Raw genomic sequence first — 13379 nt, 5'->3', positions numbered from 1 at the left:
TTTGGTGGGGATGGGGCCCCGGGGAAGCCCAGTCGACCCTCAAAAGGAATTGGGTTTACACGGCCATTAACAGGCCTAGCTAGCCTGACGAAAATTGGAAATTTCGTAGAATACAATTATAATGGGATATCTTTCGAAGGGCTGGCTAACACCCTGTATCCCATATTTGGGCCTTCATATTTGGTGGGGATGGGGCCCCGGGGAAGCCCAGTCGACCCTCAAAAGGAATTGGGTTTACACGGCCATTAACAGGCCTTGGTACCCTGGCGAAAATTGGAAATTTCGTAGAATACAATTATAATGGGATATCTTTCGAGGGGCTGGATAACACCCTGTATCCTATATTTGGGCCTTCATATTTGGTGGGGATGGGGCCCCGGGGAAACCCAGTCGACCCTCAAAAGGAATTGGGTTTACACGGCCATTAACAGGCCTAGCTAGCCTGGCGAAAATTGGAAATTTCGTAGAATACAATTATAATGGGATATCTTTCGAGGGGCTGGATAACACCCTGTATCCCATATTTAGGCCTTCATATTTGGTGGGGATGGGGCCCCGGGGAAGCCCAGTCGACCCTCAAAAGGAATTGGGTTTACACGGCCATTAACAGGCCTAGCTAGCCTGGCGAAAATTGGAAATTTCGTAGAATACAATTATAATGGGATATCTTTCGAGGGGCTGGCTAACACCCTGTATCCCATATTTGGGCCTTCATATTTGGTGGGGATGGGCCCCAGGGAAGCCCAGTCGACCCTCAAAAGGAATTGGGCTTACACGGCCATTAACAGGCCTAGCTAGCCTGGCGAAAATTGGAAATTTCGTAGAATACAATTATAATGGGATATCTTTCGAGGGGCTGGCTAACACCCTGTATCCCATATTTGGGCCTTCATATTTGGTGGGGATGGGGCCCCGGGGAAACCCAGTCGACCCTCAAAAGGAATTGGGTTTACACGGCCATTAACAGGCCTAGCTAGCCTGGCGAAAATTGGAAATTTCGTAGAATACAATTATAATGGGATATCTTTCGAGGGGCTGGATAACACCCTGTATCCTATATTTGGGCCTTCATATTTGGTGGGGATGGGGCCCCGGGGAAGCCCAGTCGACCCTCAAAAGGAATTGGGTTTACACGGCCATTAACAGGCCTAGCTAGCCTGGCGAAAATTGGAAATTTCGTAGAATACAATTATAATGGGATATCTTTCGAGGGGCTGGATAACACCCTGTATCCCATATTTGGGCCTTCATATTTGGTGGGGATGGGGCCCCGGGGAAGCCCAGTCGACCCTCAAAAGGAATTGGGTTTACACGGCCATTAGCAGGCCTTGGTACCCTGGCGAAAATTGGAAATTTCGTAGAATACAATTATAATGGGATATCTTTCGAGGGGCTGGATAACACCCTGTATCCCATATTTGGGCCTTCATATTTGGTGGGGATGGGGCCCAGGGGAAGCCCAGTCGACCCTCAAAAGGAATTGGGTTTACACGGCCATTAACAGGCCTAGCTAGCCTGGCGAAAATTGGAAATTTCGTAGAATACAATTATAATGGGATATCTTTCGAGGGGCTGGCTAACACCCTGTATCCCATATTTGGGCCTTCATATTTGGTGGGGATGGGGCCCCGGGGAAGCCCAGTCGACCCTCAAAAGGAATTGGGTTTACACGGCCATTAGCAGGCCTAGCTACCCTGGCGAAAATTGGAAATTTCGTAGAATACAATTATAATGGGATATCTTTCGAGGGGCTGGATAACACCCTGTATCCCATATTTGGGCCTTCATATTTGGTGGGGATGGGGCCCCGGGGAAGCCCAGTCGACCCTCAAAAGGAATTGGGTTTACACGGCCATTAACAGGCCTAGCTAGCCTGGCGAAAATTGGAAATTTCGTAGAATACAATTATAATGGGATATCTTTCGAGGGGCTGGATAACACCCTGTATCCCATATTTGGGCCTTCATATTTGGTGGGGATGGGGCCCCGGGGAAACCCAGTCGACCCTCAAAAGGAATTGGGTTTACACGGCCATTAACAGGCCTAGCTAGCCTGGCGAAAATTGGAAATTTCGTAGAATACAATTATAATGGGATATCTTTCGAGGGGCTGGATAACACCCTGTATCCTATATTTGGGCCTTCATATTTGGTGGGGATGGGGCCCCGGGGAAACCCAGTCGACCCTCAAAAGGAATTGGGTTTACACGGCCATTAACAGGCCTAGCTAGCCTTGCGAAAATTGGAAATTTCGTAGAATACAATTATAATGGGATATCTTTCGAGGGGCTGGCTAACACCCTGTATCCCATATTTGGGCCTTCATATTTGGTGGGGATGGGGCCCCGGGGAAGCCTAGTCGACCCTCAAAAGGAATTGGGTTTACACGGCCATTAGCAGGCCTTGGTACCCTGGCGAAAATTGGAAATTTCGTAGAATACAATTATAATGGGATATCTTTCGAGGGGCTGGATAACACCCTGTATCCCATATTTGGGACTTCATATTTGGTGGGGATGGGGCCCAGGGGAAGCCCAGTCGACCCTCAAAAGGAATTGGGTTTACACGGCCATTAACAGGCCTAGCTAGCCTGGCGAAAATTGGAAATTTCGTAGAATACAATTATAATGGGATATCTTTCGAGGGGCTGGCTAACACCCTGTATCCCATATTTGGGCCTTCATATTTGGTGGGGATGGGGCCCCGGGGAAGCCCAGTCGACCCTCAAAAGGAATTGGGTTTACACGGCCATTAGCAGGCCTAGCTACCCTGGCGAAAATTGGAAATTTCGTAGAATACAATTATAATGGGATATCTTTCGAGGGGCTGGATAACACCCTGTATCCCATATTTGGGCCTTCATATTTGGTGGGGATGGGGCCCAGGGGAAGCTCAGTCGACCCTCAAAAGGAATTGGGTTTACACGGCCATTAACAGGCCTAGCTAGCCTGGCGAAAATTGGAAATTTCGTAGAATACAATTATAATGGGATATCTTTCGAGGGTCTGGCTAACACCCTGTATCCCATATTTGGGCCTTCATATTTGGTGGGGATGGGGCCCCGGGGAAGCCCAGTCGACCCTCAAAAGGAATTGGGTTTACACGGCCATTAGCAGGCCTAGCTACCCTGGCGAAAATTGGAAATTTCGTAGAATACAATTATAATGGGATATCTTTCGAGGGGCTGGATAACACCCTGTATCCCATATTTGGGCCTTCATATTTGGTGGGGATCGGGCCCCGGGGAAGCCCAGTCGACCCTCAAAAGGAATTGGGTTTACACGGCCATTAACAGGCCTAGCTAGCCTGGCGAAAATTGGAAATTTCGTAGAATACAATTATAATGGGATATCTTTCGAGGGGCTGGATAACACCCTGTATCCTATATTTGGGCCTTCATATTTGGTGGGGATGGGGCCCCGGGGAAGCCCAGTCGACCCTCAAAAGGAATTGGGTTTACACGGCCATTAACAGGCCTAGCTAGCCTGGCGAAAATTGGAAATTTCGTAGAATACAATTATAATGGGATATCTTTCGAGGGGCTGGCTAACACCCTGTATCCCATATTTGGGCCTTCATATTTGGTTGGGATGGGGCCCCGGGGAAGCCCAGTCGACCCTCAAAAGGAATTGGGTTTACACGGCCATTAGCAGGCCTAGCTACCCTGGCGAAAATTGGAAATTTCGTAGAATACAATTATAATGGGATATCTTTCGAGGGGCTGGATAACACCCTGTATCCCATATTTGGGCCTTCATATTTGGTGGGGATGGGGCACCGGGGAAGCCCAGTCGACCCTCAAAAGGAATTGGGTTTACACGGCCATTAACAGGCCTAGCTAGCCTGGCGAAAATTGGAAATTTCGTAGAACACAATTATAATGGGATATCTTTCGAGGGGCTGGCTAACACCCTGTATCCCATATTTGGGCCTTCATATTTGGTGGGGATGGGGCCCCGGGGAAGCCCAGTCGACCCTCAAAAGGAATTGGGTTTACACGGCCATTAGCAGGCCTAGCTACCCTGGCGAAAATTGGAAATTTCGTAGAATACAATTATAATGGGATATCTTTCGAGGGGCTGGATAACACCCTGTATCCTATATTTGGGCCTTCATATTTGGTGGGGATGGGGCCCCGGGGAAGCCCAGTCGACCCTCAAAAGGAATTTGGTTTACACGGCCATTAACAGGCCTAGCTAGCCTTGCGAAAATTGGAAATTTCGTAGAATACAATTATAATGGGATATCTTTCGAGGGGCTGGCTAACACCCTGTATCCCATATTTGGGCCTTCATATTTGGTGGGGATGGGGCCCCGGGGAAGCCCAGTCGACCCTCAAAAGGAATTGGGTTTACACGGCCATTAACAGGCCTAGCTAGCCTGGCGAAAATTGGAAATTTCGTAGAATACAATTATAATGGGATATCTTTCGAGGGGCTGGATAACACCCTGTATCCTATATTTGGGCCTTCATATTTGGTGGGGATGGGGCCCCGGGGAAGCCCAGTCGACCCTCAAAAGGAATTGGGTTTACACGGCCATTAACAGGCCTAGCTAGCCTGGCGAAAATTGGAAATTTCGTAGAATACAATTATAATGGGATATCTTTCGAGGGGCTGGATAACACCCTGTATCCCATATTTGGGCCTTCATATTTGGTGGGGATGGGGCCCCGGGGAAGCCCAGTCGACCCTCAAAAGGAATTGGGTTTACACGGCCATTAGCAGGCCTTGGTACCCTGGCGAAAATTGGAAATTTCGTAGAATACAATTATAATGGGATATCTTTCGAGGGGCTGGATAACACCCTGTATCCCATATTTGGGCCTTCATATTTGGTGGGGATGGGGCCCAGGGGTAGCCCAGTCGACCCTCAAAAGGAATTGGGTTTACACGGCCATTAACAGGCCTAGCTAGCCTGGCGAAAATTGGAAATTTCGTAGAATACAATTATAATGGGATATCTTTCGAGGGGCTGGCTAACACCCTGTATCCCATATTTGGGCCTTCATATTTGGTGGGGATGGGGCCCCGGGGAAGCCCAGTCGACCCTCAAAAGGAATTGGGTTTACACGGCCATTAGCAGGCCTAGCTACCCTGGCGAAAATTGGAAATTTCGTAGAATACAATTATAATGGGATATCTTTCGAGGGGCTGGATAACACCCTGTATCCCATATTTGGGCCTTCATATTTGGTGGGGATGGGGCCCAGGGGAAGCTCAGTCGACCCTCAAAAGGAATTGGGTTTACACGGCCATTAACAGGCCTAGCTAGCCTGGCGAAAATTGGAAATTTCGTAGAATACAATTATAATGGGATATCTTTCGAGGGTCTGGCTAACACCCTGTATCCCATATTTGGGCCTTCATATTTGGTGGGGATGGGGCCCCGGGGAAGCCCAGTCGACCCTCAAAAGGAATTGGGTTTACACGGCCATTAGCAGGCCTAGCTACCCTGGCGAAAATTGGAAATTTCGTAGAATACAATTATAATGGGATATCTTTCGAGGGGCTGGATAACACCCTGTATCCCATATTTGGGCCTTCATATTTGGTGGGGATCGGGCCCCGGGGAAGCCCAGTCGACCCTCAAAAGGAATTGGGTTTACACGGCCATTAACAGGCCTAGCTAGCCTGGCGAAAATTGGAAATTTCGTAGAATACAATTATAATGGGATATCTATCGAGGGGCTGGATAACACCCTGTATCCTATATTTGGGCCTTCATATTTGGTGGGGATGGGGCCCCGGGGAAGCCCAGTCGACCCTCAAAAGGAATTGGGTTTACACGGCCATTAACAGGCCTAGCTAGCCTGGCGAAAATTGGAAATTTCGTAGAATACAATTATAATGGGATATCTTTCGAGGGGCTGGCTAACACCCTGTATCCTATATTTCGGCCTTCATATTTGGTGGGGATGGGGCCCCGGGGAAGCCCAGTCGACCCTCAAAAGGAATTGGGTTTACACGGCCATTAGCAGGCCTAGCTACCCTGGCGAAAATTGGAAATTTCGTAGAATACAATTATAATGGGATATCTTTCGAGGGGCTGGATAACACCCTGTATCCCATATTTGGGCCTTCATATTTGGTGGGGATGGGGCCCCGGGGAAGCCCAGTCGACCCTCAAAAGGAATTGGGTTTACACGGCCATTAACAGGCCTAGCTAGCCTGGCGAAAATTGGAAATTTCGTAGAATACAATTATAATGGGATATCTATCGAGGGGCTGGATAACACCCTGTATCCTATATTTGGGCCTTCATATTTGGTGGGGATGGGGCCCCGGGGAAGCCCAGTCGACCCTCAAAAGGAATTGGGTTTACACGGCCATTAACAGGCCTAGCTAGCCTGGCGAAAATTGGAAATTTCGTAGAATACAATTATAATGGGATATCTTTCGAGGGGCTGGCTAACACCCTGTATCCTATATTTCGGCCTTCATATTTGGTGGGGATGGGGCCCCGGGGAAGCCCAGTCGACCCTCAAAAGGAATTGGGTTTACACGGCCATTAGCAGGCCTAGCTACCCTGGCGAAAATTGGAAATTTCGTAGAATACAATTATAATGGGATATCTTTCGAGGGGCTGGATAACACCCTGTATCCCATATTTGGGCCTTCATATTTGGTGGGGATGGGGCCCCAGGGAAGCCCAGTCGACCCTCAAAAGGAATTGGGTTTACACGGCCATTAACAGGCCTAGCTAGCCTGGCGAAAATTGGAAATTTCGTAGAACACAATTATAATGGGATATCTTTCGAGGGGCTGGCTAACACCCTGTATCCCATATTTGGGCCTTCATATTTGGTGGGGATGGGGCCCCGGGGAAGCCCAGTCGACCCTCAAAAGGAATTGGGTTTACACGGCCATTAGCAGGCCTAGCTACCCTGGCGAAAATTGGAAATTTCGTAGAATACAATTATAATGGGATATCTTTCGAGGGGCTGGATAACACCCTGTATCCTATATTTGGGCCTTCATATTTGGTGGGGATGGGGCCCCGGGGAAGCCCAGTCGACCCTCAAAAGGAATTTGGTTAACACGGCCATTAACAGGCCTAGCTAGCCTTGCGAAAATTGGAAATTTCGTAGAATACAATTATAATGGGATATCTTTCGAGGGGCTGGCTAACACCCTGTATCCCATATTTGGGCCTTCATATTTGGTGGGGATGGGGCCCCGGGGAAGCCCAGTCGACCCTCAAAAGGAATTGGGTTTACACGGCCATTAACAGGCCTAGCTAGCCTGGCGAAAATTGGAAATTTCGTAGAATACAATTATAATGGGATATCTTTCGAGGGGCTGGATAACACCCTGTATCCTATATTTGGGCCTTCATATTTGGTGGGGATGGGGCCCCGGGGAAGCCCAGTCGACCCTCAAAAGGAATTGGGTTTACACGGCCATTAACAGGCCTAGCTAGCCTGGCGAAAATTGGAAATTTCGTAGAATACAATTATAATGGGATATCTTTCGAGGGGCTGGATAACACCCTGTATCCCATATTTGGGCCTTCATATTTGGTGGGGATGGGGCCCCGGGGAAGCCCAGTCGACCCTCAAAAGGAATTGGGTTTACACGGCCATTAGCAGGCCTTGGTACCCTGGCGAAAATTGGAAATTTCGTAGAATACAATTATAATGGGATATCTTTCGAGGGGCTGGCTAACACCCTGTATCCCATATTTGGGCCTTCATATTTGGTGGGGATGGGGCCCCGGGGAAGCCCAGTCGACCCTCAAAAGGAATTGGGTTTACACGGCCATTAACAGGCCTAGCTAGCCTGGCGAAAATTGGAAATTTCGTAGAATACAATTATAATGGGATATCTTTCGAGGGGCTGGCTAACACCCTGTATCCCATATTTGGGCCTTCATATTTGGTGGGGATGGGGCCCCGGGGAAGCCCAGTCGACCCTCAAAAGGAATTGGGTTTACACGGCCATTAGCAGGCCTAGCTACCCTGGCGAAAATTGGAAATTTCGTAGAATACAATTATAATGGGATATCTTTCGAGGGGCTGGATAACACCCTGTATCCCATATTTGGGCCTTCATATTTGGTGGGGATGGGGCCCCGGGGAAGCCCAGTCGACCCTCAAAAGGAATTGGGTATACACGGCCATTAACAGGCCTAGCTAGCCTGGCGAAAATTGGAAATTTCGTAGAATACAATTATAATGGGATATCTTTCGAGGGGCTGGATAACACCCTGTATCCTATATTTGGGCCTTCATATTTGGTGGGGATGGGGCCCCGGGGAAGCCCAGTCGACCCTCAAAAGGAATTGGGTTTACACGGCCATTAACAGGCCTAGCTAGCCTGGCGAAAATTGGAAATTTCGTAGAATACAATTATAATGGGATATCTTTCGAGGGGCTGGCTAACACCCTGTATCCCATATTTGGGCCTTCATATTTGGTGGGGATGGGGCCCCGGGGAAGCCCAGTCGACCCTCAAAAGGAATTGGGTTTACACGGCCATTAACAGGCCTAGCTAGCCTGGCGAAAATTGGAAATTTCGTAGAATACAATTATAATGGGATATCTTTCGAGGGGCTGGCTAACACCCTGTATCCCATATTTGGGCCTTCATATTTGGTGGGGATGGGGCCCTGGGGAAGCCCAGTCGACCCTCAAAAGGAATTGGGTTTACACGGCCATTAGCAGGCCTTGGTACCCTGGCGAAAATTGGAAATTTCGTAGAATACAATTATAATGGGATATCTTTCGAGGGGCTGGCTAACACCCTGTATCCCATATTTGGGCCTTCATATTTGGTGGGGATGGGGCCCCGGGGAAGCCCTGTCTCTTGTTTTTGTCGGGATTAATAATGAATCGAAAATAAATCATATACACCTTATTTTACTTGTTGCTTTGTATTTCATTTTTATGTCTTTTTATTTCTTTTTTCTTTTCTAAAATTCGAGATGTTCATTCATATTAAACTTTAGGTTGAAAAAGAAGGTTTTTTTATTTGTGGAGAAAATGTGAAGCAGATACTGGTCGTATTTCTGTTTTATTTTTCAGCGGATTTTTAAATTTGTTTAAACTGGTTTAAACGTAGGGGGGACAAGGTCAGGACTCATTTCAGATATTGCAGAATAAATAATGTACAACTTTTATAAAACATTTACTTAAATAGCCAGGGTCGATCTCAAAAGTTTTTGAAGATTTGTCCCTTATTCACTGTTTTTGATATACATATACTCTCCAAACCCCGGCAATTCCTATAAACTACGACAGGATTTGCAACTATAGTCATGTAAATACATGTATTCAACAATTGATTTGAAATCATACACGTTCCCTCCGAGTGAGATTTCATTTTCTGACACCCCCCCCCCCCCCCCACCCGTTCCATTATAAAATCGAAAGTGAAAATTAAGGTCAGAGTTTCGCATCTAAAGTGTCGCATGTCAATAATATAGACATAAGCTCTTCTATCCACAGAATAAATGAAATAGATATTCTAGGAATTTATACCCCTAATATACCCAACCAAACCTCACATTTACCCTTTTTTCTAAAATTTGACCGGGTCTTTCTTGCGAAACCGTCCCATGCCACCTAATATGCTATCCTAATAAACAAAATATCCGTTTGTTGCCTCGGTTTCAATATTTAGAAAAAATAAACGCGCAAGACACAAAATTGCTTAATCTTGTTTATTTCTTAATCACACTATGCATCAGATCCAAATAGTTTATAAGCAGCAATGGCCCCCATCCCCCTCCCCACCCCACCACCTGAAGTATGCTTTTCCTTCGACCAATTACTCACTGATTTACAATATTTTATGTAAAGGAGGCGGTGTGAATATGACATTGAGTCAATTAACATTATATATAATTTTTTATAGATATCAGAGAAAAACTTACTGTACCTAGAGTGGGCAACTATATGCGTATATCTAGAGTGAGGAGGTCGGACCCCCCCCCCCCCCCGGCAAACAAAATAAAAAAAATTTCCAGCCCCCTTCTTTTGGGTTAAGTTTTCTTGATATTGAAGGCATTCTCTCTCTCTCTCTCTCTCTCTCTCTCTCTCTCAATCCGCATCCATCAAGATGATAGAAATTTCGCGCTACGCCAGAACAATGTTCCCACTCTTTATCGAACTGAATCTGTGTTCCGGCAGCAAAATGAAAAATATTGTATCATTAATATCAATGACTAGTATATGTATGCATTTATTTGTTAAAAGGAAAAATAAACGATCAAGGTGTAGCTTGATTACAGCCCCTGCCCCCCCCCCTCCCTCGAAATATACAACACTGGAAAACCAGATAGTTTACATAACTCTAAATTACTCTTTCATTTTTTTTTTTATAAACAATTAATTTATTTGTTCGAACATATAGCAAATTCGTCAGAACTTAAATTTTGTTTTTCTTCATTTGGTTCTAGGCTCTTTTACGCCGCAATACATACCAAAGCATATTGTGTTTTAAAGAAAAAAATTGATGTGCAAAAATATATTTCTTAAGTTTAATTGATATTGCACTATTTGTTTAAATCATTGTTGATGTTATAAATCTGTGTCTCATCTACAACCACTACCACCATCTCGCTTGCGAATCCAAAGCATTTGCGTTCATTTGAGTGAACACTGATGCGCTGTCCTAGCTCTTTTCCTAGTCTGCACGTGTTTTAAATTGTATATACATGCATGAGGCACTTAGCATCTGTTTTTAAACTGAGTGCCAGAATTATCCGATATATTGATAAGCAAATACTTTTTTTTATAAAAATTATAAAAAGTCTGCAAAGTTTAAACCTATCATAAAAATTAAATCATTCTTAAAAGCTGTAAATTTCAATTCTAATTTTTTATTGATCATTAAGGGTCCTAAAAGGTGTACAGGAAAATTGTATAAAAAACATTCATAATGTACAATTAACACATCCACAAGATGGAACAATTGTATGATTGAAAGGTCATTTACAACGTGTTATTTAGTCACGGGGAATGAAAATCACTTCACCATAAGCGTCAATTCATTATAATCGTGTTCTGTATAACTGTGTGTTTACTGTCTATCTATATGCTTAATACATGTATGTATATTTAGATATACATGTATATGTATCAACGCCTATATATAGATATTTAAGGAATAAGGAATCATTGTTTGAGTATTATGGGATGATAATTTCGATCGGGACGTGGTCAAATCAATAGATGAAAATCATAGACTCCCTTTGAATTGGACAGCAGTCCATCGTAGATCAACTTCCAACCTGAACCGGGACCCAATTTTATCTCTGTGCACTAATACAAATGTAGATAAAGTGTCTTGTCCAAGGACACAACACACAGCAAGTGGCCACACTGGGGCTTGAACAGTCGACCTTTTTATATTTTCATATAACACTCACTTAATATATAATAAATCATATGGCACATGAATCGTTATGAAATAACACACTATGTGAACTCCAGTATATGTATTGGGAGATAAATCAAGTCGAACAAAGACCCGTATTGATTTAAATATTCGTTGACCTTTGTTCACGGGATTAAAGAACATATTACATAACATTTGTTTCGTTATTGATTTTATACACTGAAAAAATCAAAAACCTGCTACATGCATGCAAATGTTATTACATGTAATACCCATAATTATTAACGTCTGATCACTTTCAGAGAGATAGCGCTGACTTTTACTATCTAATTTTAAAAAGTGTTAAGATGACTGCTGTAATAATTGTATGGTATGAATGTCCTTACACATGTATACATTCATATCAATAACTCCTTCTTAAATGTCCATTGATTTCACCAAGTACTACATTGTGACAAGTGAAGAGATGAATATGTAGGTCATTTCCTATAATAGTTTTCCCATATAGCTATTTACATGATATTTGCGACTTCAAATAGCTATCAACAAATATGTCTGTAAGTCATGTAAACCAAATTCCAATAGATGGTAGACTGGACAGCCGATATTCCAATTATAACTGTATCATACTTATATCTATTGTCGCCAAGATAGCTAGACCTGTTAATGGCCGTGTAAACCCAATTCCTTTTGAGGGTCGACTGGGCTGTCCCGGAGCCCCATCCTCACCAAATATGAAGGTCCAAATATGGGATACAGGGTGTTAGCCAGGCCCTTTAAAGATATCCCATTATAACCGTAGATACAAAATGTCGTATTTTCGCCAGGCTAGCTAAGGCTCTTACTGGCCGTGTAAACCCAATTCCTTTTGAGGTTCAACTGGGCTGTCCCGGGGCCCCAATCTCGCCAAATATGAAGGTCCACAAATGGGATACAGGGTGTTAGCCAGCCCCTTGAAAGAAATCGTATTTTAACTGTATTATATGAAATTTCCAATTTTCGCCAGGCTAGCTAGGCCTGTTAATGGCCGTGTAAACCCAATTCCTTTTGAGGGTCGACTAGGCTTTCCCGGGGCCTCATCCTCACAAAACATGAAGGTCCAAATCTGGGATACAGGGTGTTAGCCAGCCCCTTGAAAGAAATCCCGTTATAACTGTATTATATGAAATGTCGCATTTTAGCCAGGCTAGCCAAGCTTCTTACTGGCCGTGTAAACCCAATTTCTTTTGAGGGTCGACTGGGCTGTCCAAGGGCCTCATCCTCACTAAATATGAAGGCCCAAATATGGGATACAGGGTGTTAGCCCGCCCCTCGAAAGAAATCCCATTATAACTATATTACTGTAGATTCCTAATTAACGGCGAGGAATTAATATCCGCGTAAAATCGCGAGAAGCACCCTTCGCAGATTTTAAAATCTCGCTATTATTTTCTAAGAGTTAAAAACTATAAGAAATAATTATGGAAATTCCGTGTTCGCGATTTTATATTCTCGTGAATTGATCCGAAACCGCGAGATCGCGGAATTAAGTTCTCGCGTAATATAAGGAATTTACAGTATACGAAATGTCGCATTTTTGCCAGGCTAAGTAAGCTTCTTACTTGCCGTGTAAACCCAATTCCTTTTGAGAGTCGACTGGGCTGTCCCGGAGTCCCATTACCACCAAATATGAAGGTCCAAAAATGGGATACAGGGTGTAAGCCAGCCCCTTGAAAGAAATCGTATTTTAACTTTATTATACGAAATGTCGCATTTTCGCCAGGCTAGCTTAGCCTCTTACTGGCGGTGTAAACCCAATTCCTTTTGAGGGTCGACTGGGCTGTCCCGGGGACCCATCCTCACAAAACATGAAGGTCCAAATATGGGATACAGGGTGTTAGCCCGCCCCTTGAAGGAAATCCCATTATAACTGTATTATACGAAATGTCACATTTTCGTCAGGCTAGTTTAACCTCTTACTGACCGTGTAAACCCAATTCCTTTTGAGGTTCGACTGGGCTTCCCCGGGGCCCCATCCCCACCAGATATGAAGGTCCAA

The 13379-nt window shown here is 44.7% G+C and overlaps 1 pseudogene; it reads right to left on the bottom strand.

Moving 5' to 3' along the window:
• The window catches only part of LOC128181322 (uncharacterized), a 51332-nt pseudogene that overhangs the window by 36577 nt on the left and 1376 nt on the right, over window positions 1-13379 (bottom strand).

The sequence above is a fragment of the Crassostrea angulata genome, chromosome 4, assembly GCF_025612915.1.
Source record: "Crassostrea angulata isolate pt1a10 chromosome 4, ASM2561291v2, whole genome shotgun sequence".
Taxonomy (NCBI): Eukaryota; Metazoa; Mollusca; class Bivalvia; order Ostreida; family Ostreidae; genus Magallana; species Magallana angulata.
The sequence above is the reverse complement of the archived record's forward strand: the minus strand, read 5'-3'. Positions and strand labels throughout refer to the sequence as shown.